The sequence below is a fragment of the Mauremys mutica genome, chromosome 2 (genome assembly GCF_020497125.1).
Source record: "Mauremys mutica isolate MM-2020 ecotype Southern chromosome 2, ASM2049712v1, whole genome shotgun sequence".
Lineage (NCBI taxonomy): Eukaryota > Metazoa > Chordata > Testudines > Geoemydidae > Mauremys > Mauremys mutica.
Genome location: NC_059073.1, coordinates 10,574,162 through 10,597,404, shown reverse-complemented (window position 1 = coordinate 10,597,404; position 23,243 = coordinate 10,574,162). Strand labels below are relative to the sequence as shown.

The 23,243-nt window shown below is 45.0% G+C and overlaps 1 protein-coding gene across 1 annotated transcript in view; it reads right to left on the bottom strand.

The window, feature by feature from the left end:
- Positions 1–5,964: 5,964 nt before the first annotated feature.
- TSNARE1 (t-SNARE domain containing 1) overlaps positions 5,965–23,243 on the bottom strand; it is a 673,885-nt gene continuing 656,606 nt past the window's right edge. Inside the window, exon 13 of the mRNA XM_045004928.1 lies at positions 5,965–8,275. The gene's annotated coding sequence lies outside the window, so the exon portion shown is untranslated. The remainder of the gene's footprint in view (positions 8,276–23,243) is intronic.

The following is a 23,243-nucleotide window of genomic DNA, read 5'->3' as shown; positions in this document are numbered from 1 at the left end:
AGATTTTTAAAAATAGTCACGATTAATTGCAGTTTTAATCACACTGTTAAACAATCATAGAATACCAATTTAAATGTATTATACGTAGTTTGGGATGCTGTTCTACATTTTCAAATATATTGATTTCAATTAAAACACAGAATACAAAGTGTAGAGTGCTCACTTTATATTATTATTTTTATTACAAATATTTGCACTGTAAAAAAGAAGCAAAAGAAATAGTATTTTTCGATTCACCTCATACAAGTCCAATCAGTCCTACTTCTTGTTCAGCCAATCGCCAAGACAAACAAGTTTGTTTACATTTACGGGAGATAATGCAGCCCGCTTCCTATATACAGTGTCACTTGAAAGTGAGAACAGGTGTTCATATGGCACTGTTGTAGCCCGCACTGTGTTATTTACATGCCAGATATGCTAAACATTCATATGTCCCTTCATACTTTGATTTGTAGGCACTAAAGTTCTACATTGTTTCGTTTTTGAGTGCAGTTATGTAAACTAAATAATTCTACATTTGTAAGTTGCATTTCCATGATAACTAGATTGCACTACAGTACTTGTATGAGATGAATTGAAAAATACTATTTCTTTTGTTTCTCTTTTTAACCATGAAAATATTTGTAATAAAAATAATATCAACTGAGCACCATACACTTTGTAGTCTGTGTTGTAATTGAAATAAATATATACGAAAACATAGAAAAACATCCCAAACTATTTATAATACATTTAAATTGGTATTCCATTATTGTTTAACAGTGCGATTAAAACTGCAATTAATTGCCACTATTTTGTTTAATCTCACGATTAATTGCGATGATTTTTTGAATCGTTTGACATCCCTAGTATAAAACATTCAGTTCGCAAATACCTGGAGGAGGAAGCAGCCAGCATGGCTTTACTACAAATCATGCCAAATCAGCTTGATTTCCTTCTTTGACAAAGTAACTACTTTGATGGATAGGGGGAATGCAGTGGACATAATATATGTGGACTTTAGCAAGGCTTTTGACAGAGTCCCACATGACGTTCTCATAAGTAAACTGGAGAAATGCAGGCTTGGTAGAACTACCATTAAGTGGATAGATAATTAGTTAACCGCAAACAAAGAGTAACTATTAATGGAATGATGTCAGATTGGAAGGTCTCAAGTGGGGTTCCACAGGGATCTGTTCTGGGTCTGTGTTATTTAACATATTTATTAATGACCTGGCTGTAGGAATAAAGAGCATATTGATCAAACTTGCAGATGAAACCAAACTGAAGGGTGGGGCGGTGTATTACAAACACTTTGGAGGGTAGAAAATTCAACATGATCTTGATAAATTGCAGAACTGGGCTATAGCCAACATAATGAAATTCAGCAAAGACAAATGTAAGGTGCTACACTTGGAGAAGAAAAACCAAATGCACAAATACAGAATGGCGGATAACTGGCTTGGCAGCAGCACTGCTGAGACGGAGCTGGGAGTTGTGGTGGATCCCAACCTCAACATGAGTCAGCAATGTGATGCTGTTGCAAATAAAGCAAATGACGTTTTGGCTGGCATTAGCGGAAGCATAGCATGCAAGTCACGGGAGGCGGTAATACCGCTCTTCTTGGCACTGGTTAGGCCTCAGCTGGAGAACTGTGTCCACTTTTGGTCACCAATGTATAGAAAGGATGTAGAGAAACTGGAAAGGATCCAGAGGTGAGCGACAAAGATTATCAAAGGGATGGAATGCAAATGATATGAGCATAAGCTGAAGGAACTGGGTATGTTTAATTTGGAAAAGAGGCGATTAAGGACGGGCATGATAGCGGTCTTCAAATACTTGAAAGGCTGCCATAAAAAAGATGGCAAAAAGTTGTTCTCTCTTTCCACAGAGGCAGGACAAGAGGCCATGGGTTCAAACTGCAGCATAGCAGATTTAGATTAAATCTCAGGCAAAACTTCCTAACTTTAAGAACAGTAGGACAATGGCACAGCCTGCCTAGGAAAATCATGGAATCTCCTTCACTGAAGGTTTTCAAAAAAAGGCTGGATGGTTTAGACACAACACATCCTGCATCTTGGTAGGGGGTTAGACTAGATGATGCTTGTGGTCCCTTCTAGCCCTGTGGTTCTATGACAATATACAACCTCACCTTGGAGACTAGAGTGGGGCATGATCAGAATCCTACTTTTGTCACCTGACTTATGTGACTCTTTCCGCTGGTAGACCTGAAGGGAAGAGAGTGATTCCAGTCCTTGGATGAATGTTCTTTTTGTGTGTTACTTGTAGCTGGCTATGTCAGTGATATTTCGGGGGAGGAGGGTGGGGAGACGGGGTGGGGGCGGAGAGGGAATTACTCCCAGTGTCCAAAGGGGACAAAGCAAGAAGTAATGGGTAGCAACAAGAACACTGACATTTGAAGCTTGATACCAGCAAAATGTTTCTAACAGTGAGGTCAAGCAGGCCATGGAATAATTTCCCCAGGGAGGTGGTCAAGGCTCCATCTCTGGAGATGTTCACAGAGAAATTTGGATTTAACACTTAGAAAAGTCAGGTGATAGAAACTCTGGCAAGTGGATGGAGAACTGGGCTGGAGTGGCCCAGGAGTATATGTTGCAGCCCTGAATTCTTATCAATCTCTTTTAAACCTGCAAGATCATTGAAATGCTTCATGAACATGAAGTGTTGCTGTAATCCCGTTCGGCGCGAACAAGCAGGGCTCATGCACGTTCAGATTTTTAATGAGCCTATTGATAGAGCCCTGCACGGATACAAAATTTGCATCCGCGTCTGATCTGCAATCCGCAAACATGGTCCACGGATATGCGCAGATTTGCAGGGCTCTAGATATAAAATTTTGATCTGCATCTATCCATGACCTGCAAACAGAGCCCGCGGTTGTCCGTATCCACAGATGTGGATATAAAGTGGATATTTGCAGGGCTCTACCTAGTGACTAAGCTGAAACGTGTATTTTGAAATGGCCAGTAGCCAGATCTCAAGCAGTGACTCAGCTCCGAGGGAAAGAGCGACTCCGATGGATACATTGGTCCCATATTGTGAATCACCAGACAAGTAATCGGAGCAATTTTGAAATCAATGTCATGTCTGAGAGAGAGCAAATGCTGCTTCCTCGCGATGGCAGACACATGCTGAGGCCACTTTAAAAAATACAATGAAAAGAACTCCAGCAGCAGCATTATCATCCATGTGCTGGGGACTATGCGATGCTTTCCTAAGGAAGGCCATAAAACAGGCACACCACTGATGGAGCCTGTCCGTAACTGAGCACAGTCAGCACGGCAACAGCCATAGAATCAGCCCCACAACTGAGAACAGTCAGCATGGCAACAGCCATAGCATCAGTCACACAACTGCGCAGTCAGCACTGTTACAGCCATAGAATCAGCCCCACAACTGTGCACAGACAGCACAGACACTGCCATACAATCAGCCTCTCAACTATGCACAGTCAGCACAGCTACAACCAGCCCCACAACTACACACAGATAGCACAACTACAGCCATAGAACCAGATCACAGAGTTGGAGGTGGAAATCTTCTTTCAGGGCATTGGGTACATCTACACAGGGATAAAAGCCCCACATCACATCCGCGGCTGGCCTAAGTCAGCTGACTCGGGCTCATGGGTCTTGGGCTCCAGGGCTAAAACATTGCTGTGTAGCAGTTCAGGCTCAGACAGGCCCGCAGGCTCTGGGACCCAAAGTGGGTGGAAGGTCCTATCAGCTAACCCATGTTTGCAGTTATGTTTATGTAACCTCCGCTCTCCTGTGTCTCAGGTTGGCATGAGTCCCTTAAGGCTTTTAATCGGTCGTGTTTAGTCCAGCACTAGAAGCTTTAGGCTTTGCCAATTATTTTTATGTTTTACATTGTATGTTTTATGCCGCTGGGCTTTGTGAAAAGTCCTAAGACACGAACCATATTTTCTCCAGGTATCAAATCCCCAACAAACTAGTTTAAAATTCTTGTCCTCCTGTATTTCCGGTGATGTGACATCTAACCTTTCATTGCTTCCACTCCTCTGCAGAATCCAGGCACCGATGGATAGTCACTAACGTCCATCTCCTGCTTTTACACATTCACTCCCTCCTCACCCCACCGCAGCCCAGTGACAGAGGTTTGCGGCGCTCTCTTCTCTTGCAGAGGTGTCAACAAATACACCTCAGAGTTGCTAATGAAAGCAGCAGGGCGTATCTTCTGAATGTACAACTTCCTCTGGGCTCTCCTGTAACCTCAGCTTAGGGGCCTCCTTGCCCTAGTTATGTCAAGTGAAAAGCTTAAATTGTTCGCATCGGTGTCAATGTTTGCTTATACTGTGGCTACCATCCCTGGTCTATGATAAGTGAGACATTCACTGTACCCTTTGTACAGTGGACTAGGGTTTTAAAAAGATAAAAACCTAATGACTTTCTAACCATTTATTTGCTATTACTGTTTTGCTAACTGAAACCCAACAAATTGAAGCCATTTATGCCAATTATCAGCAGCATCCCAGGCCCAGAACCGGCAGCATTTTATTGTGAAGCTGGTCAATTTCCACCATCACTGTGTATGAGCATCAACCAATTTACTTTTACGTAGAATTAAATCTATTCATTTTCTGTCCATGGCAATGTCAGGCAAGGTAAGGCAGAGCTCATCCGCTGTCCAACGCAAATCATAAATTATAGGATCACCAATACGGGGAAGCAGCCAATTAAACTTCCTTATTACATTTCACTAAGTTGCCCCAGACCAATTATAACCATTTTTCTTTTTGGTCTAATTAGGTTCAACTCAACTCTGCTGTGCTGAAAGCTGTAATGAATGAACACATGAGAAACACAGTTCAGAATCCATGCGAGGGATCATTTATATGCTCTGGGCTGCTGCTTTGGAAAAGGCTCTACCTAATGATGTGGGTTAATGCACTCATACTATATGGATGAATTGCAGCCATTTCCAATGTCTTGAGGCCCCTTAGCCCGATAGAACTGTAGATTAATAAGTAGTTAGTGAGTGATCTGTTGAACTGTCCTATCACTCTTCACTTTTGCTTTGTGTCTGGAGTGCTAAAGAGGAGAAATATGTGAAAGAACGCCAAGTCTTTGTTGTATCTCAGAAACTTGCTAGGTAGGAAATGAGCAAAACTGGTGAATGATGAGATACAGCATTTGATATTTCCAACTTCAGTGGGCTTTGGGTCAAACCCACAGTGCACAGGAAAAATAGCTGTCTCACTAATACAGTAGAGTTTAGTTGTCTTCCATTTCATTCATTAGGTACATTTTTATCAGTGAATTTTAGTGGTCATGATGCATCATAATGGGTACAGTAGAAGTACCTAGGGTAAAATAGCTATAGAGAAGAAAGGTTTGCCAAGACAAGATTAGAATTGACAAGGCTGGAGAATGTATTCCTCTATATGTCCATAAAAATGGGTGCAGCTCTGTTATATTTCCCAACAAATATTCATGAGCACAGACCTGTGCGAGTCAGAGAGGCGTTTGGCCTCTACACTCAGTTAATCATTGGCTTATCTTGCTGAAACTACTGACAAACATGCCACTGCGTGCTGCTTTTGTGATGTGACGACTTGTTCTTAAGACACTGGACAAAGACTCCCAGTCAATGGAAGTTTGACTCATTAGTGAGTAGTATGGTCCTCAGGTCATTAAGTTTTTGTTCTGTGTTTCTTTAATTGTTTGAATCATGTTCTCTTTACTTTTCTTCCACATTTGCCAGGGTTCAGAGACTCCTCAGTAACACCCATAAAAGGAGCATTTAGAATTCTCTCTCGTCTCACACAGTTCTCATTATTCACATCCAGCTGCTCCCCGTGCTTGTGGTTGGGCAAAATGCCCAACCAGAACTGCCAGCTCTTGGGGGTTTGGGCTCAGAAGTCTGCATTGTGTGATATGTTAAGTAAGAGGAGACAGTGCCAATGTGTGTATTCAGAGTATTTATATTAATGAATATGGGCATTGGCAGAGTAAACAGCAGTTTAATGGTATTGCTGGATTAATCTGTCATGGAAATGGGAGGATGAATGTGCCTCCGTAGTGTGCAAATCAATGAAAAACATAAATTCAAAGTTAATACATTTGTTTATAGCAATTTCACAGAATCATTATTTCTAAAATATGTTTTCCCATTGTCAATAGATGATATATTACTAACATAGCTCCCACTGAGGATTAGTAGATGGCTAAGGGATTTCAAACACAGTCTTTCATCTCTGGGTCACTGGCTAAAAGGCCCTCAGGCTCTAGTGACCAAAAATGATTACCATCTAGCAGCTGTATGGTCTCAGTCCAGAAGAGGAGTCATGCTGATCACAAGAAGCCACTACCGCCACTGATGTGACTCGGAAATTTGCTCATAGTCTGAGATCAGCACCTGAATTGCAAATGGATACTGAACTACACATCCACACCAGAGGTGATACTTCCAGGACTAGCTAGCAAGACAGAATAGTAGCAGAAAATTTTGTGTCTTGCCAGCACTAAATTCACTTGAAAATATGTAAATTTCCATTCATGAAATGCTTTACTGGTAACTTCTGCATGTTACCTATGTATATAACTAATAATTTAGTTGTTAGTTTGGGAGCTACACTATTGGATGACTGTAGAGGTCTTTTGCCAAACCTAATTTCTCTGATTCTATTAGTATTTAGCTTTTGACCCTTAGCGGTGCTAAGCACCTGCAAATCCCATTGATTTCAATGGGGTTTTACTTATGCTCAGCACCTCTCAGGATCAAGCCAAATCAATGGCAAAGCAACCACTGAGTCAATGGTGCATGATCAAGCCAGTCTTAACAACCTGATCCTCAGCTACTGTGAACTGGCACAGCTCTATAGATGTCAATGCAGCAGCTTAGGATCTGGTTCACTGTAGGTTTTTTAACTTCCGTAGTGCTCAGAGATATGTCATGTATTGAGGTGGTCAACATCTTTCACACAAAAAAGTTTTCATTTGTGTTTGTTTCTTGTCAAAAAATGGCCTCTTTTTAAAAATGCAATTTTTCATGAAAAATTGTTGCTATTTCCATTTCTCATAAAATTGTCCACATCTTTTCCTGAAATTTTAATCAAAATAATTATCAAGCTTTTTCATTTACTGAAAACTGCATTTTCTTAATGGAAACTGGGTTTTCAGTAAATGAAACATTTAAACATTTATTTCAATTACATTTTCAATACAATTTGCAATGACATGAGATTGTTTTCCAGTTTGTTTGTTTTTAAATCAGCTCTAGTCATAGACTTCCTGCCAGCGAGGTACAGTAGGGCTTAATCATAGAATCATAGAATATCAGGGTTGGAAGGGACCTCAGGAGGTATCTAGTCCAACCCCCTGCTCAAAGCAGGACCAATCCCCAATTAAATCATCCCAGCCAGGATGGGGATGGAGATTCCACCACCTCCCTAGGTAACCCATTCCAGTGCTTCACCACCCTCCTAGTGAAATAACTGATCTTATTTCCTGATCTTCCATTGCTGTGTCCCCAAAATAAATAAACAGGGCCTTTAAGAGGTGTTGTTTTGTGTATGTAGAGTTGAAAGTCTAAGGCTATGTTTACCCTGTGCTACAGTGCAGATTACGTGGGTGTGAGCTGCACAGCGCACCAAAGTGTTCCGCTCTAACTGCCCCATGTGGACACAGCTGGCACCAACTAAATGGTACCTTAACACAGTTCTCTTCCCAACAGACAAACCATAAATCAACTAAACATCCAACTGATCTGTCTGCTAATGATATGCGTAATCCTAAAATGTCTTCATGTTTTGCCCGGAAAAGCAATTTCTAAAGCAGCAGTTTACTGTACGTGAATTTTCTCTGCTTGTACAAGATTATTTTTAAACCCTGTAAAAAAAAGAAACTAACAAAACACATTGACTTTTATGGCTTTAAATGAACAAAATTAGCGATCAGGAACATGTTGAAAGAAAAAAAACTATAAAGCTGAACTATCAGTTATACATATTCAAGCACTCTAAACACCAAGCTTCAGCAGCAATGAAATAACATTCCCCAGATACACAGGACAAGTAAAATCCATTACACAAGAGCAAATACAGTGTGTGTCTTCAGTGAAGGAGATAAAAGAAAAAAAAACATTCATGATCACTAATAAATGTTACAAAACGTAGCTTTTCTTTCATACAATTACAGTCTTTATTGGTTACAGCAGTTTTAATATCACATATCCAGTAAAGCAGAAATTGATATATGGCCTGAATGTGAAGTATCTTCAGAGTCCGTTCCACTTCATGGTGTGATCAGGTGCTCTGCAAAGATAAGGATAGCTGATAAGTATTCATGGGTTTCTCTGAGAGTTGCTGATATGAAGTGCCAGCCCACGGAAGGATGGCTAGTCAAGACATTCCCAAATAAAGACATAATCAGTAGGACACGCAATCCCATCAAAATGTGCCTGGTTGGATCCAGTCTAGGCATACAGGAGAGTGCAGAGAATCTCTCGTGGAAGAGGCAGAAGTGGGGATGGAGATGACGAGGGATTGGCCAAGCTTGGGGAGAAAGCTTAGGCAGCGGTTTGTGTTCTGGCACTGTTATTTGCATTTCCAGTGGAGCCAAGCCCCAGGAAGGCATCAAGGCTGGCCTTAAAAAAAATAATGGAGTGGTGCACTAGACATTAATGAGTAGGAAGCAGAGTTCAAACCCTAGGTTAGCTCATAAGTGAGACCATATCTAGCAATCTTGGCCGTGATGCCATTTGGCCACATAATAAAACCAGGCTGTACTGTAAGTGATCACTTTCGCACGACATTTGTAACTAACATCAATATAAATAAAATGTCCTGGCTCTATTATGTGCATTCATGATGAGGTGGATCGTCTGGGGCCAAAGGGAAAGGTGGTTTATTATTATTTTGTAATCCAATAATTTATTGGTGCCTATACATGAAATCCTTCAGAAGATGTACTCAAAAAACCAGCGTACTTTACTGTAAACCAACAAGACACCAAAACAGATGAGAATGATCAAACCCTGAAAACCCACAAAATACAATCCCACGTGAGTTATTTTAGTAGCAATTATTTGTATGAGACTAGTACCTGGGGCCCCAAATGAGATCAGGGTCCCAGTGTGGAACGTGCCATATGAGCACAGAGTAAGACACATGGTTTGCCATGAACACACGTAAACAGGAAACACTAAACACTAAAATCTTCCTCTTCAGTAAATGAATTGTACTTATATCGTCACAAAAACATTGGACTGTGTTTCACGTGAGAGCTGAGAGGCTATGGGGAGAGGCCAGAGCAGGAATCAGATAAACCTGCCTAGTTCTCTGAAAACATCCCCTTCTCTTCTCTCTCCCTGTACTCTGCCGGGGAATGCCGTACCCAGCTCCAATAGAAGAGTGAAAGGACAGAACAAGCTCCGAGAAGGAGATGGATGTTTCTGTAAGTGCCATGTATCAATATGGTAACTGGCCACATAAAGAGTGAAAATTGGTGTCCAAAAATTGATGCACAGCTGCTCATGTTCCTCAACATTGTTCTTCTCACTGCAAGAAGTCGCTGGAGTTAATCTGGCCCAATCAAGCCATTCCTGTAGTAATGCCTTTTTAGGCAAGCTGCCTGTATTCATAACATTTTCTGTGTGCGAGAGAGACAGAGCTCAGCCTAATGAAATCCCATGGATCTTGGATTGGCTTTTCCCTCTGAGGAGTTGGAATCCAAGCTTTCTGTTTGCACTGGGATGAGGGACTCCATATGTTTGACATGTAAACAAGCTCCAGTACCAACAGGAGCTGTAATTTTTGGCAGGGTGTGCAACTAGTGGGGATTATGTATCTCGATTTGCGGGCAGAAAAATATCTACATTACAAAACCAATTTAAATCTGGACTAGCTGATCTCTGGGCTGGGACACAAACCTGGCTTGTGTCTATATCTGGAGATGGATCCTTTGATGCTGTGGCTACAATCCAACTGAGAGTGAGTTTGGGCCATGTGGCCAGAATGGTGTAATCTTCATTTGGGGGTTAATTTAGGGCAATGTGAGTCCCTTTTAAGGACCAGCAGAAAGGATTTTTATCCCTCCAAATCGTAAAGTTTTGACTGAGTGCCTATAATGATTGTGATTTATTCGTAGGAGCCGGGGGGGGGCTGGACCAGGACCCACTGTGCTGCACCAACAGATAACAAAAAGGCAATCCTTGCCCAAAAGAGCTTACCTAATAATGACAGGACAGGGCCTCCACTGGGGTCAATGGGCATTGCTACCCTGAAGCCATTAGCACTATGCCAAATTAGGACATCTGAACTTTACATGTTAAGAAATAAAAATGGCCAGGGAGGCGAATCTAACATCAGGGCAATAATATTTAACAACCTAGGAGCTAGGGTGACCCGATAGAAAGTGTGAAAAATCGGGACAGGGGACGGGGGTTAATAGGTGCCCATATAAGAAAAATTCCCAAATAGCGGGACTGTCCCTATAAAATTGGGACATCTAGTCACCCTGCTAGGAGCCCAAGATCTCGGTGACACGGTCTTCTCTCACTCCCTCTATCTGACATTCTTCATTCAATCTTATTCGTTCACTCTCCGTCTTTTGAGTGGGACTACTCGCATGAGTAATTGTTTGCAGAATGGGGCCCAGGGCATTTTCTGGGGCCTGATCCAAAGTCTGCAGAAGTCAAAGGGAGTCTTTCCATTCACTTGTATGTTTGGATCAGTCTCGTTCTCACTCATACACTCCAGTGTCTAGTCTATTTGTTATTTTCCTACTCAGGGAGTTCAGTGACCAGCAGCCTGTTTATAATTAGTTTTTTCTTTCCTGCTGCTCCAACCCCCCTAAATTAAAAGGGACACCCCCCACCCATTAGTGTTAATAATGGAGAGCAGTTGGTCTGAACGGCTAGGCTGTAGTTCACTTAGGTTAACTGCCATCGGGGAAATGAGCTTTAATGTCCTTGTATGTTTTCAAAAGTCAAATGAGTGCAGTGTCATCTGGATAAATAGCTGTGTGTGCTTGTGCTTGGCGTGGAGGGGGGAAGATATAGAGACTACAGGGGGCTAAAAAGAATGCCAGATGGGGGAAGTTTTGATTGTCTTGGACGTTTGCTTCCTGTGAAGTACAGTACAGTACAGTACAGTATCCGTTCATCATTCAATGTGTAGAACTCTGGCTAAAAGCATGAGCAGGAGCCAAGCCCCAGCACTGACCTCAGCAGGGGGCAGGCACAGGCACTTCTCTGAAATCAAACCGAACTGCAGGCTGGCACCACAGCTTTGCCTCAGGTGCATGTTAGAGCAGCCACGGGGCTGCTCTAATGTCTGTGGGCTGGACCAGCCCCCAGTGGACCATTCCATCTGGCCAAGATCGCCAGAGCACATCACGCTGTTCCTTGCCGCATGCTGAAACTTCTGCTGGGAGAAACAAGTGGCTTCAAATCCACACTTGAGAGAATTCTCAATTGCCTCACAATGGCAGCCTTAGGTCCACTTTGCAACATTCCTTGCCTCCCTATCTCCTCTCCGTTCAATGCAGCAATTTAGCAGTCCCCTCATTTCCTCACTGCTCTCTCACCCAGTGCTATCCGCTCCTGCTCCTTGTGCTGCAGCTTCACAGAAGTTCTGCTTCTCCTCTCTGCCTTGTGCTCTGCTCAGATCTGCGCTACGTCACTAAAGGCACTTGCTTACTTTCCTGCTTCCTGCTCTGCTTTCCTGCCCTGCCAGAGCTCCTTCACATTTTTCCATCCCATGCTGCATACTCAGTGCACCATATCTATCATATAATAATATCAATATGTGTTATTATAAAGCACTCCTCCCTGCCTGAGCTGTGGGACACTGGGATGTTCTGTTAATACAATTATACAGGCCCATTTTCTGTTCCCTGTTTACAGAGACTGTCTTTCATGGCACAGGCGATCCAACCCTCTCCTCATTGGTATGTTCTCCTAATTTGGAGATCACTCTTGATCCTGACTATTTTGCAGATGGGCACCAAGAGATTAGGAGACTATGCATATATGCAGACAGTAAGCAAGTAACGGAGCTGGGCAGAGAAGCTGGGATTCCAGTTCTCTGCTTGAACCATTAGCCCATTGGTCTTTGCTAGTGCTGTGGATTTTGCGTGGAAGGCGCTCAGATACTTTGAGGAGGGATAGCAGTATAAAACCCAAAGATAAGCTAAACCCATTACTCTTTCTCTCATAGAATCATAGAATATTAGGGTTGGAAGAGTCCTCAGGAGGTCATCTAGTCCAACCCCCTGCTCAAAGCAGGACCAACCCCAACTAAATCATCCCAGCCAGGGCTTCGTCAAGCCAGACCTTAAAAACCTCTAAGGAAGGAGATTCCACCTCCCAAGGTAACCCATTCCAATGCTTCACCACCCTCCTAGTGAAAAAGTTTTTCCTAATATCCAACCTAGACCTCCCACACTGCAACTTGAGACCATTACTCCTTGTTCTGACATTTGCCACCACTGAGAACAGCCCAGCTCCATCCTCTTTGGAACCTCCCTTCAGGTAGTTGAAGGCTGCTATCAAATCCCCCCTCACTCTTCTCTTGTGCAGACTCTCGGGGGGGCTTTTTGCTGTTGCCCAGCACCAAAGCAACTGAACACCTCCAGGTCAATTAAAATGGCAACAGCAAAGTGGACGTCATGTGGCCTCTGACTTTTTTCCTTTTGGGGAAAGCTTTGCTAGGGGTAAGCACTCTGGGGTGCGGGCACCTGCTCTTTCTCTGAACCAGTCTCGCAAACAGGGATTCGGCTGGTGCCTCAACCAACATTTAGAGCCTGCTCAATGCAGTATCTGGGCACCTCCCACGTGTGAACAATGGCTGTTTCCCCCCATTTGACAGAGAGGGAAGTGAGGCCCAGAGAGATTAAGTGACTTTGCCCAAGGTCTAACAGAGAGTAAGTCTGACGCAAAGCTGGGGACAAAGGTCTCCTGAGTTGTAGTCTACTGCTTTAACCCCCAGGCCAGCCTTTCTCCAGATCCTCCCAGCACTTAGGTAGCTGAGTAACTTTACTCATATCAGTAGTTCCATTGAGCTCAGTGCACGGGACTTCTCAGATGATGAAAGTTACTCACACCCCTCACAGTGGGAAAGGTTAGGGCCTTAGGTACCTTATTTTAAGGCCCCATGTTTGAAAACCGGGGCATGGACGTTTTATTTATCGTACTACACCAAGTTACCCAGAGCCTGTTGGACATGGGAGATGACATAAATGCATAATTGTTATTACTGCACTATTATTTGCTTTGTGGAGGTCTGCTTGGGTTACATTAAAGAAGAAGAAGAAATAAAAAACATAACATGACAGCCAGGGAAAACAACAATATATTCCAGCTCTTTGAAGCTCAATCTAATCAGACAGCAGATTAATCTGAGAACTGCACCGTGGACACAGTGAATCTGGTGGAGCTGCGTTTTTATCTAGGCCTTGTTCAGAGGTAATCTACAGGGCTGAGGGGATGCTTTCAGTAAAGTCTGCTTTTCCAGCAACACAGATTGCTCCCTTTTAAATAATTATTTTCCTCTAATTTGCCACAAAAGTTGTGCAGATAAATAAACTATATTCCCCTTTGCTACCAATAACTTATTTTTGTTATATAAACCCTCTTACCCTTGTCCCTAGTGGGTATTTGTCCATGGCACAAAAGGCACTGCCAGATTTGGCACTGCTGGCTCTCTCTGCCTAGGAGCAGTGATGTATGTAATGGTCGTACACCCTGGGCTAGATTCACACGGGGGACTTGGGCATTGCCATCCCTACCGTTTAGGAGCCCTGTCACCCTGTGGCATTCACAGCCCTGAGTTAGTCGCTCAGGCTCTCCATGCATTGTACGGGGAGATTTAGGTGCCTAAGACTGGGATTCACAGAAGCCAGCAGTCTAAGTGGGGAGCTGCCTAAGCCAGCCAATAGGAAATGCCAAGGAGATGTGGGCTAAACCCCGCCCATCAAAAGGAGCTAGGACCTAACTCTGAGCTGGAGGAAGGCAACGCCCTCTACTTGGGACTCACGGCCTTGGAGAATCTCCTGGAGACAGATGCCCAAGCGACATCAGCACATTCTCAAGAAGAAATGAGGAGGTGGTGTCTTGGTTATACCTAGTACCCCCGTGGTTAAAGCACTTATGCAGGTTGAGGGAGATCCTAGTTCAAATCTCCAGTCTGCCGGGTTCACAGTAGATGCCCAGGTCTTCTCCCATAAAGGGTAATTCTGCAACCACTGGGCCATAGAGTCATTCTCCTTTGCTGGCCCCAGGAATATTTATGCATTTCATAAAAAGTGAACCAGCTGCAACAGAAGAGATGGAGAGATGCCTGCCCCAGACTACCTTCCTAGAGCCCAGTGGTTCATGCAGTGAGGTGGGAGACCTGGGCACAAACCCTAGTCCACATCAGGCAGCAATGGCAGTGGGACCTGGCTCTCCCACATATATGGACAGTGCTCTAACCACTGGGCCGTTGGGTATGGGGGCAGAGGGAGGAGAGGTCATCTCAGCCTAGGAGTAGGTGTACTAAGAGCACACCTACCGGATCAGGCCCTGCAAACAAGGTAGGTGTGGGACCACTTAGCTTGTGAATGCTACCAGGATTCTAGGTGCTGAGCAGCTCGCTAGGACTCAAGCAGCAGTATGCATGCCGCTGGCACCAACGTAGGCACCCAGGTGACGTTACTGAGGGAAATTTTAGTGCCCATGAATTTTAAGGGCCTACAGGGCTAGGCAGCAGCTGAGTGATGGGATTATGAATGCAAGTGGCACCTAAATGCTGGATCTAGGTGCCTGGAGTGGCAGTTAAGAACCTGTTTACATGGTGAGTTAGTGCATAGCAAGCCAAGGTGTGAATCTACAAGGCACCAACTCACTGTGTGGACCCTGCTACCACGCGCTAATGTTCTGTAAGGCAGTTTGGTGTAGTACTTTTTCAAACTTTAATGGGACCAAGATTTGGGCCACTGAGTCTATTGACGATATAGAACAGATTTCAGCTGAATAAACAGATGTGAGTTTTGGGGTGTGTATGAAGACCTCATTGGGGTTCCCCCCTTTTGGAGACATGGCCATATCTGCTATGTAGTGCAGTCGAGTCCATTATTAATGCAAAGGAAAAAAACCTCCTTTGCTCTTCAGATGTATTTTAATGGGCCTCAGGAAGAAGTTGTCTCTGGCAAGAACCCAGAAAAGGTGTAATTCCATTAGAAGCAGCCATTCCACACTTCCCTGCATTTTCATGCTAGAGTTTTAGCAAGGAGCCCTTGAGAATACACTCCAGCCCATCACAGTTTAAGAGTGACCAAGGATTGGCTTGGCAGGGGATATTCCACATCAGGCTGCAGTGCATTGGCAGGGCATATTCCAGCGGGAAATCCCCAACGGGACTAGCAATGGGCTGTTGCAGAGAAGGACTACAGAGCTTTGGTAGAGCTGTGTTAAGGATTGGGAACAACAGGAAGTTCCATTGGTCAGAACTGAGGGATGCTGGAAGAGCTGTGGTGAAAATGCAGGGCTGGAATAATAGGCAATACTATAGATCAGTACTGAACGGTGCTGGCTGCACTTTGGGGACGGTGAGTGGCAGGACTATAACAGAGCTGGAAGTTTTGTGGATCAGGATAGAAGGAGATCGGCTGAAATCTGAAGTTTTGAGAATACTAAACCTAGTGCTGACCCAATTTCCTATTTTCTGACTTTCAAAAGCACCATGTTTATCCTTCAAAATGTCCCCTCTGTTGCGAAATGTCCCTCCTACACTCTGAACTGGTCACAAGATCAGGCCTTCAAATGCAGGCACTCGGCTGTTGCTGGCTGAGAACACACCAAATCCATCCCCACTCACCAACAACCAGAAGCAGGCTGGTCAGAGGGAGGAAAAGAAAAGAGCTCCCCCAATCCCTTTTCTGGTTAGAGGACGAGACTGGATCTCTCCCATAGTCATTTTGGGAAGGGAATGGCTTACGTAACACAGTATCTTCACTACCAAGACCGGGGGCCCAGGGTTCCAGACACTGTATATACACACTGCAAGAGCGACCCTCTACCCTACTAGGTCCACAGTCACAATAGCCAAGGCAGCCAAAGGCTGGGAGAAAGGCAGTGCGACCCCCCGCATTTTACAGCTGGGGAACTGAGGCACAGACGTGTTAAGGGACTTACCCTGGATCACAAAGGGAGTCTGTAGCAAAGTTGGATTTAAACCTACATCTCATGAGCCCCTCCTCCAATGCCTCAACCACAAGACCAGCCTTGCTCATCTCTGTCTGTCATTAGCGAAATCAAACAGAACATTTCTTGTGTGAGAGATTCCACCATATATAGATAGGAGCAGCCCAGAGCCTTATCTAAGAACATAAGAGCGGCCATACAAGGTCAGACCAAAGGTCCATCAAGCCCAGTATCCTGTCTTCCAACAGTGGCCAATGCCAGGTGCCCCATAGGGAATGAACAGAACAGGTAATCATCAAGTGATCCATCCTCTGTCGCCCATTCCCAGCTTCTGGCAAACGGAGGAAGTATTTGGTTGAGTTGGGGTGGGGAGGTGAACCGAAGACTACTACCCTCCACCCCCCTGAAACCAAGTGTAGGAAGACATACATTTGCAGGTGTCTAGGGCATGTGGCAGCAGGAAGCCACCAAAGCTACAAGTTCCAGGGGCCATTATAAGCAACTTGGATTCAAGTGGCAATGTGCAGTGCAGCTTTCTGACAATTACACTGTATGCTTTGCTCTGACTAAACAGTAAGTAACATTTCCGATCCCAGGGGTATATTTTCATTGCCAAAAAATCTTTCGCTTCTGGGTAAGTTGACCCCACTGCTTCTCTCCTCCACAATCACTCCCCCTAGCAGAGCGATGCAGTAGCAGAGGGTGATTGCAGTTTTCTTTTGGTCACTTAGCTACCCAAAACCACAGCTGGTTTCATAATAAGCCATGACACTGTCTCCTTGACAACTCTGTCTCATGTCACTTTTCTCTGCCTCCTAGCTCAAGCTGCACTGGAAATTTTTGTAAAGGGCTCCGGCTGATGTCCAACCCTGGATAATAATTGCTTTTCCGTCTCCAGTAAGTGTTTTCTGCATGATTCAGACAGTTGGCATATGCCCTGAACACACTATTTTGCATTTGTGTTAGAAGTGAAACGGAGGTTGTGAGAGGTCATCCAGCCCTGTTAGCACCTGCCAACAGGACACCTCCAGAGCTACCAACCCTGGGAGCTAATGGACTATACCCTCAACTAGTGCGAATCAGTATAGCTCCACCGACCCCACTGATGCTACAGATTTACACCACCCATTAATCTGCCTCCCAAAGCCCATAGCCCTTAGCTCCTAGAGCTTCACTCCCCCAGCTCCTTGTCCTCACTCCCTCCTCTAGGGCATTACCATGCCACTTCTGGTCTGAGAGCCTAACCAGCCCAGTGCAGAGCTCGCCTGCTGCTCCAGAGCCAGGCTCCATCAGCTCCTCCCTGCTGACACAGACCGTTATGCTATTGGGCATCTTAGAATCATAGAATCATAGAATATCAGGGTTGGAAGAGAGCTCAGGAGGTATCTAGTCCAAGCCCCTGCTCAAAGCAGGACCAATTCCCAACTAAATCATCCCAGCCAGGGCTTTGTCAAGCCTGACCTTAAAAACCTCTAAGGAAGGAGATTCCACCACCTCCCTAGGGAACCCATTCCAGTGCTTCACCACGCTTCTAGTGAGACATTTTTTACTAATATCCAACCTAAACCCCCCACACTGCAACTTCAGACCATTACTCCTTGTTCTGACATCTGCCACCACTGAGAACAGTCTAGATCCATCCTCTTTGGAACCCCCCTTCAGGTAGTTGAAAGCAGCTATCAAATCCCCCCTCATTCTTCTCTTCTGCAGACTAAACAATTCCAGTTCCCTCAGCCTCTCCTCATAAGTCATGTGCTCCAGACCCCTAATCGTTTTTGTTGCCCTCTGCTGGACTCTTTCCAATTTTTCCACATCCTTCTTGTAGTGTGGAGCCCAAAACTGGACACAGTACTCCAAATGAGGCCTCACCAATGTCGAATAGAGGGGAATGATCACGTCCCTCGATCTGCTGGCAATGCTCCTACTTATACAGCCCAAAATGCCGTTAGCCTTCTTGGTAACAAGGGCACACTGTTGACTCATATCCAGCTTCTTGTCCACTGTAACCCCTAGGTCCTTTTCTGCAGAACTGCTGCCCAGCCATTCGGTCCCTAGTCTGTAGCAGTGCATGGGATTCTTCCGTCCTAAGTGCAGGAATCTGCACTTGTTCTTGTTGAACCTCATCAGGTTTCTTTTGGCCCAATCCTCTAATTTGTCTAGTTCTCTCTGTATCCTATCCCTACCCTCCATCGTATCTACCACTCCTCCCAGTTTAGTGTCATCTGCAAACTTGCTGAGAGTGCAGTCCACGCCATCCTCCGGATCATTAATGAAGATATTGAACAAAAACGGCCCCAGGACCGACCGTTGGGGCACTCCGCTTGAAACCGACTGCCAACTAGACATGGAGCCATTGATCACTACCCGTTGAGCCCGACGATCTAGCCAGCTTTCTATCCCCTTACAGTCCATTCATCCAGTCTATACTTCTTTAACTTGCTGGCAAGAATACTGTAGGAGACCGTATCAAAAGCTTTGCTAAAGTCAAGGAATAACACGTCCACTGCTTGCACCAGAAGAGGTTGGAAAGAGGAAAACATGCAAGCTGGCAGAAGAACTACGCTGATCCAGACAAGCTCAGCCAGGAGGGATCCCTTTCAAAGCTAAGCCACTGGGATGAAGGAGGCAAAGGAATTCTGCTTCTCTGCTGCAGCAGGAGTGACATCACACGCAGCAGAAACTTTCCAGCTCACAAACTGCTGCATAAGCCTAGGTGGCTTCAGGGGCGGCTCTAGAAATTAGGCTGCCCCAAGCAGCGCAGTGCGCTGCGCCGCCCTTCCCCGGTCCCGCGGCGGGTCCCCTCTTCCCGCGGCTCCGGTTGAGCTCCCGCAGGCATGCCTGCGGCAGGTCCACCGGAGCCCGGGAGGAGCGGACCTGCCGCAGGCATGACTGCGGCGGGTGCCGTGGTCCCGTGGCTCCGGTGGACCTGCCACAGGCATGACTGCGGGAGCTCAACCGGAGCCGTGGGAAGAGGGGACCCGCCGCAGTCATGCCTGCGGCAGATCCACCGAAGCCAAATGCCGCTCCCCCGGAAAAGGGCCGCCCCACGCGCCTGCTTGGCGCGCTGGGGTCTAGAGCCGCCCCTGGGTGGCTTCCATTCAACCCAGAATCCAGTATCATCATCTTCCTCTGGGATAGTCTTTTTGGACTCCAGTAACAACGTGAGCAAACTTCTCCAGTGCCCTCCTCTTCAAAAGAGGGGAGAGAGGAGGATTCCAGAAGAGATTACAAGTGGCAGAAGAACTCTGACTTCATCCCATTGCCTCGAAAAAAACGGTTAAAAGCGCAATCAGCGCATGATCTAATCTAAGTGACATTAAACAGATGGTGTTGAATAGCCAAGAAAATTGCCCGGCACTCCCCAGCAATGTGCTCTCTTCGCACTTTCGGCTGCATTAATTCCATGTAGCAACTCGTTTTTGTATTTACCTATTTATTTTTAACAGATGAGTAGGATTGCCTTGGGGGAGTGAAGTTGTTAGCTTAATAGTCAGTAATCCTATTGCTGGTAAGCAAGAAAAATAAGGGGAGAGCACGGCACACATTTTTTCTGGAATTGCCAAAGCTTCAAAGGAAGAGAAGGTTTCCTCCTGTTCTTGGCTGCCATGAAAGTGACTCCAGTGGTGACAAGGGCATCAGTGCCTTTGTTCCTCTCTCTGCAGCTGGGGCAGCTTTCAGTAGACAGCAGCTTGTGGAGATCAGCAGGCCCTGTGTTCCCATAGAGACTTTTTAGTCATCCTTTTATTGCAAAAAGGCCATTTTAAAGATTTATCTGAAAAGACACAGACACCGCATTTGCAGGACAGGCTTTCCGCCCTGCCCTCCCGCCCAAGCTGGGCTCTGAAGCAATCTTGTGCATCCATCGGGTTTTGTTTATTCTTTAACCCCTTCATACCCACACACAAGCCACCAGTTCTGCAGGACTGTACAGGCCTCCACTTAGGTACTTTTTATCCTGTTCCCCAATCAGCATGAGCTCAGAAAGTCCCAGTCAAGAGGTGTAAGTCTAGTCTTCCCTCTCCCATGCTCGGAGCTAACAATAATCCCTTCTCTTTTGTACTCTCAGAAGCTTTAGGAGTGAGTGGGCAGGGGTTGTGGTTTCTTTAAGGCAATCATGCAAGATTCTCTCAGGTCTATTCAGTCACTGACCACTTTTCCGGGGATAATATGGCTGGCAGACTCACATTTGGCAATCTCTTCTTACTGGAGGGAAGAGAGAGAGAATTATAGCTTTGTGTGGGAGACCCTCAGGAGAACATGATGATGAGAACCCAGCCAGACAAGACACCAGGGACTGGCCACTGCTTGGTACCTGACTTGATGAATCACCTGTTTGCTATAACATGACAAATCCTATGTTCCTATGGAAACATGTAGAACTACTTGCATTTAACCTTCTATTTGGGTGAACTATCAATAGCACAAGTTGCTTATTCAGATCAAAGTAGCTGTGGTAGCAGGGAGACAATTTCAGGGATGTGAATGCTCACTCAGCAGGGAATGTAGCCCTAGTCTGACTGGTGTACAAATTATATTTAACACCCATTCCACATATCATTTCCTTTTCACTATATCTGGGAGCACACCTACCAATAGCTACAGGGCAGTACTAGATCTTGGCCTCGGCACTTGCGTTTAGCTACAAGCAAAATGTATCCTATGCGGTGAAAAAAGGAAAGCCTTGTTCACAGTGAAGCTGGAACAGACATATTCAATCTTAAGAGAACAGAAGCAAATGGAATGGACCGGATTGATTTTTAAATCAAGAAGGATGTTTCTCTAAAAAGAGACACTCTAGTTCAAACAGAAATTGTTTTGGGGAAGTTCTATGACCCGTGTTAGGCAAGAGGTCAGACTAGATAATCTCAGTGGTTCCTTTCAGACTTAGAATATAGGAATCTGCTCTGCATCCTTCCCACCCCTAACAATTCTCTAACCCTTGAGTGTATATTCTGGGCTGAATCCTACAAATCCATTCATGGTGTGCAGCAGGGGCTGGTGTGCACAGGTAAGGTGAAGCACTAGGCTTGATCCACTGCACTGAGTGGAAGTATGATTCTGGGTCCACTGACTGTTCATTGACTTATAAGAGCATAAGGTGAATAAGAAGCAAGGTGAGGGCAGAGAATAGGCCTATCTGAGAAGACCTGGGTTAAAGTGAGGAAAAGAAGCTGAGGCAGACTCTCTCCTGCATGAGAACTGATTGTTAGGGCCAGACCTGATGTCACTTACAGCTGCTACTGGGCAGCTCTTAGTTGTGCCACTGTTGTAGAGTGCTTACTTATCATTATTACTACTACTAATTGTTTTACTGTGGTGCCTAGAACCCGAGCCTCTTTGCGCTAGGTGCTGTACAAACACATAGCAGACAATCCCTGTCCTGAAGAACTTAAACTCTGAATAAACAAGAGATCACATTGCCTCTATATAAATCCATGGTACACCCACATCTTGAATATTGTGTGCAGATGTGGTCGCCCCATCTCAAAGAAGATACATTGGAATTGGAAAAGGTTCAGAAAAGGGCAACAAAAATGATTAGGGGTATGGTATTCCATATGAGGAGAGGTTAAAAAGACTGAGACTTTTCAGCTTGGAAAAGAGGGATATGATAGAGGTCTATAAAATCATGATTGGTGAGGAGAAAGTAAATAAGGAAGTGCTATTTACTCCTTCTCATAACACATGAACTAGGGGTCACCAAATGAAATTAATAGGCAGCAGGTTTCAAATAAACAAAAGGAAGTATTTTTTCCACACAATGCACAGTCAACCTGTGGAACTCCTTGCCAGAGGATGTTGTAAAGGCCAAGACTATAACAGGGTTAAAAAAAGAACTAGATAAGTTCATGGAGGATAGGTCCATCAATGGCTATTAGCCAGGATGGGTAGAGATGATGTCCCTAGCCTCTGTTTGCCAGAAACTGGGAATGCGTGACAGGGGATGGATCACTTGACAGTTACCTGTTTTTTTTCCATTCTCTCTGGGGCACCTGGCATTGGCCACTGTTGGAAGACAGGGTACTGGGCTAGATGGACCTTTGGTCTCACTCACTATGGCCATTCTTATGAGCCAGAGAAGAGGAAAACATACAAGCAGAGTGAACAATATGATGGTGGCAAATGCCATATTAGTTGCATGATTTCAGGTGGGGGGGGAGAGGGAGAGTTTAATTTGGAGAGAGTTTAATTTCAGTTAAATGGAAAGGTTTAGGGATGCAGGACGAAGGGGACAAGATGGGGCAGAAGAGGCCAAAATGAACAAGTGTGGAGTGAAGCTGAGGCGAGCAGGCTGTGCGGGAGGGAGTGGGTTGGAGCAAACAGCCAATCAGCACAGAGCAGAGGAAGTCAGAGACCATTGCACAATTTTGATGGTCCAGAGGTCCCTGCTTTGGCTGCTTCTGCCCCTAACCGCTGGAGTCTCTGACTGGCTCTTCTCCGCATTTCCCCCCAGGCCTCATGGCGGGGTGGGGGGCACATACCAGTGGTGGATAGGCATAACAGAGTGGAACTCCACCATGCCCTCTCCCTTGTGCCCTCTAACCGCCTTGGTCAGTTTCATCCCCTTACTCCTAATTCTATCTTCTTAGAATGGGGTATTTGAAAGGAGGAGAAGTGTTGAGGAAGGCCCTCTCATGCTACACGTTATCAATAGTGATCTAATTGTTCCTGTTTAAAATTCTCCACCTACGATGTAGTTAAGCCCATTTTCGGTGTGATGTTCTGTATACACAGCAACGTCATTTTCATTGCCTTCTCTACCATGGAGCACACACAGCCCTTAAATCAGCCTAGTATAATTCCCAGGGTAATGGACTGCCTCCTGCCAGATTCATTTCTGTCTACTAGCACTGTGTTTACCAATACGCTACAGGGAGCTGGAGGGGCTTGGGGTGTCTTTTATTTTCTTTTGAGGAGAAGGAAAAGAAGTGTAAATATTAACAGTAATTGAAAGGTTGATTATTATTGACTATTCTGCATAGTGTCATTTGCTCCACTTGTGCATATGAATGATGATAATTCTGTTTATTCGTTGTTTTGATTATTACCTACTGGCATTTGAAGGAGGCAAAACGAGGAAGGAGGGAAAGGAATTA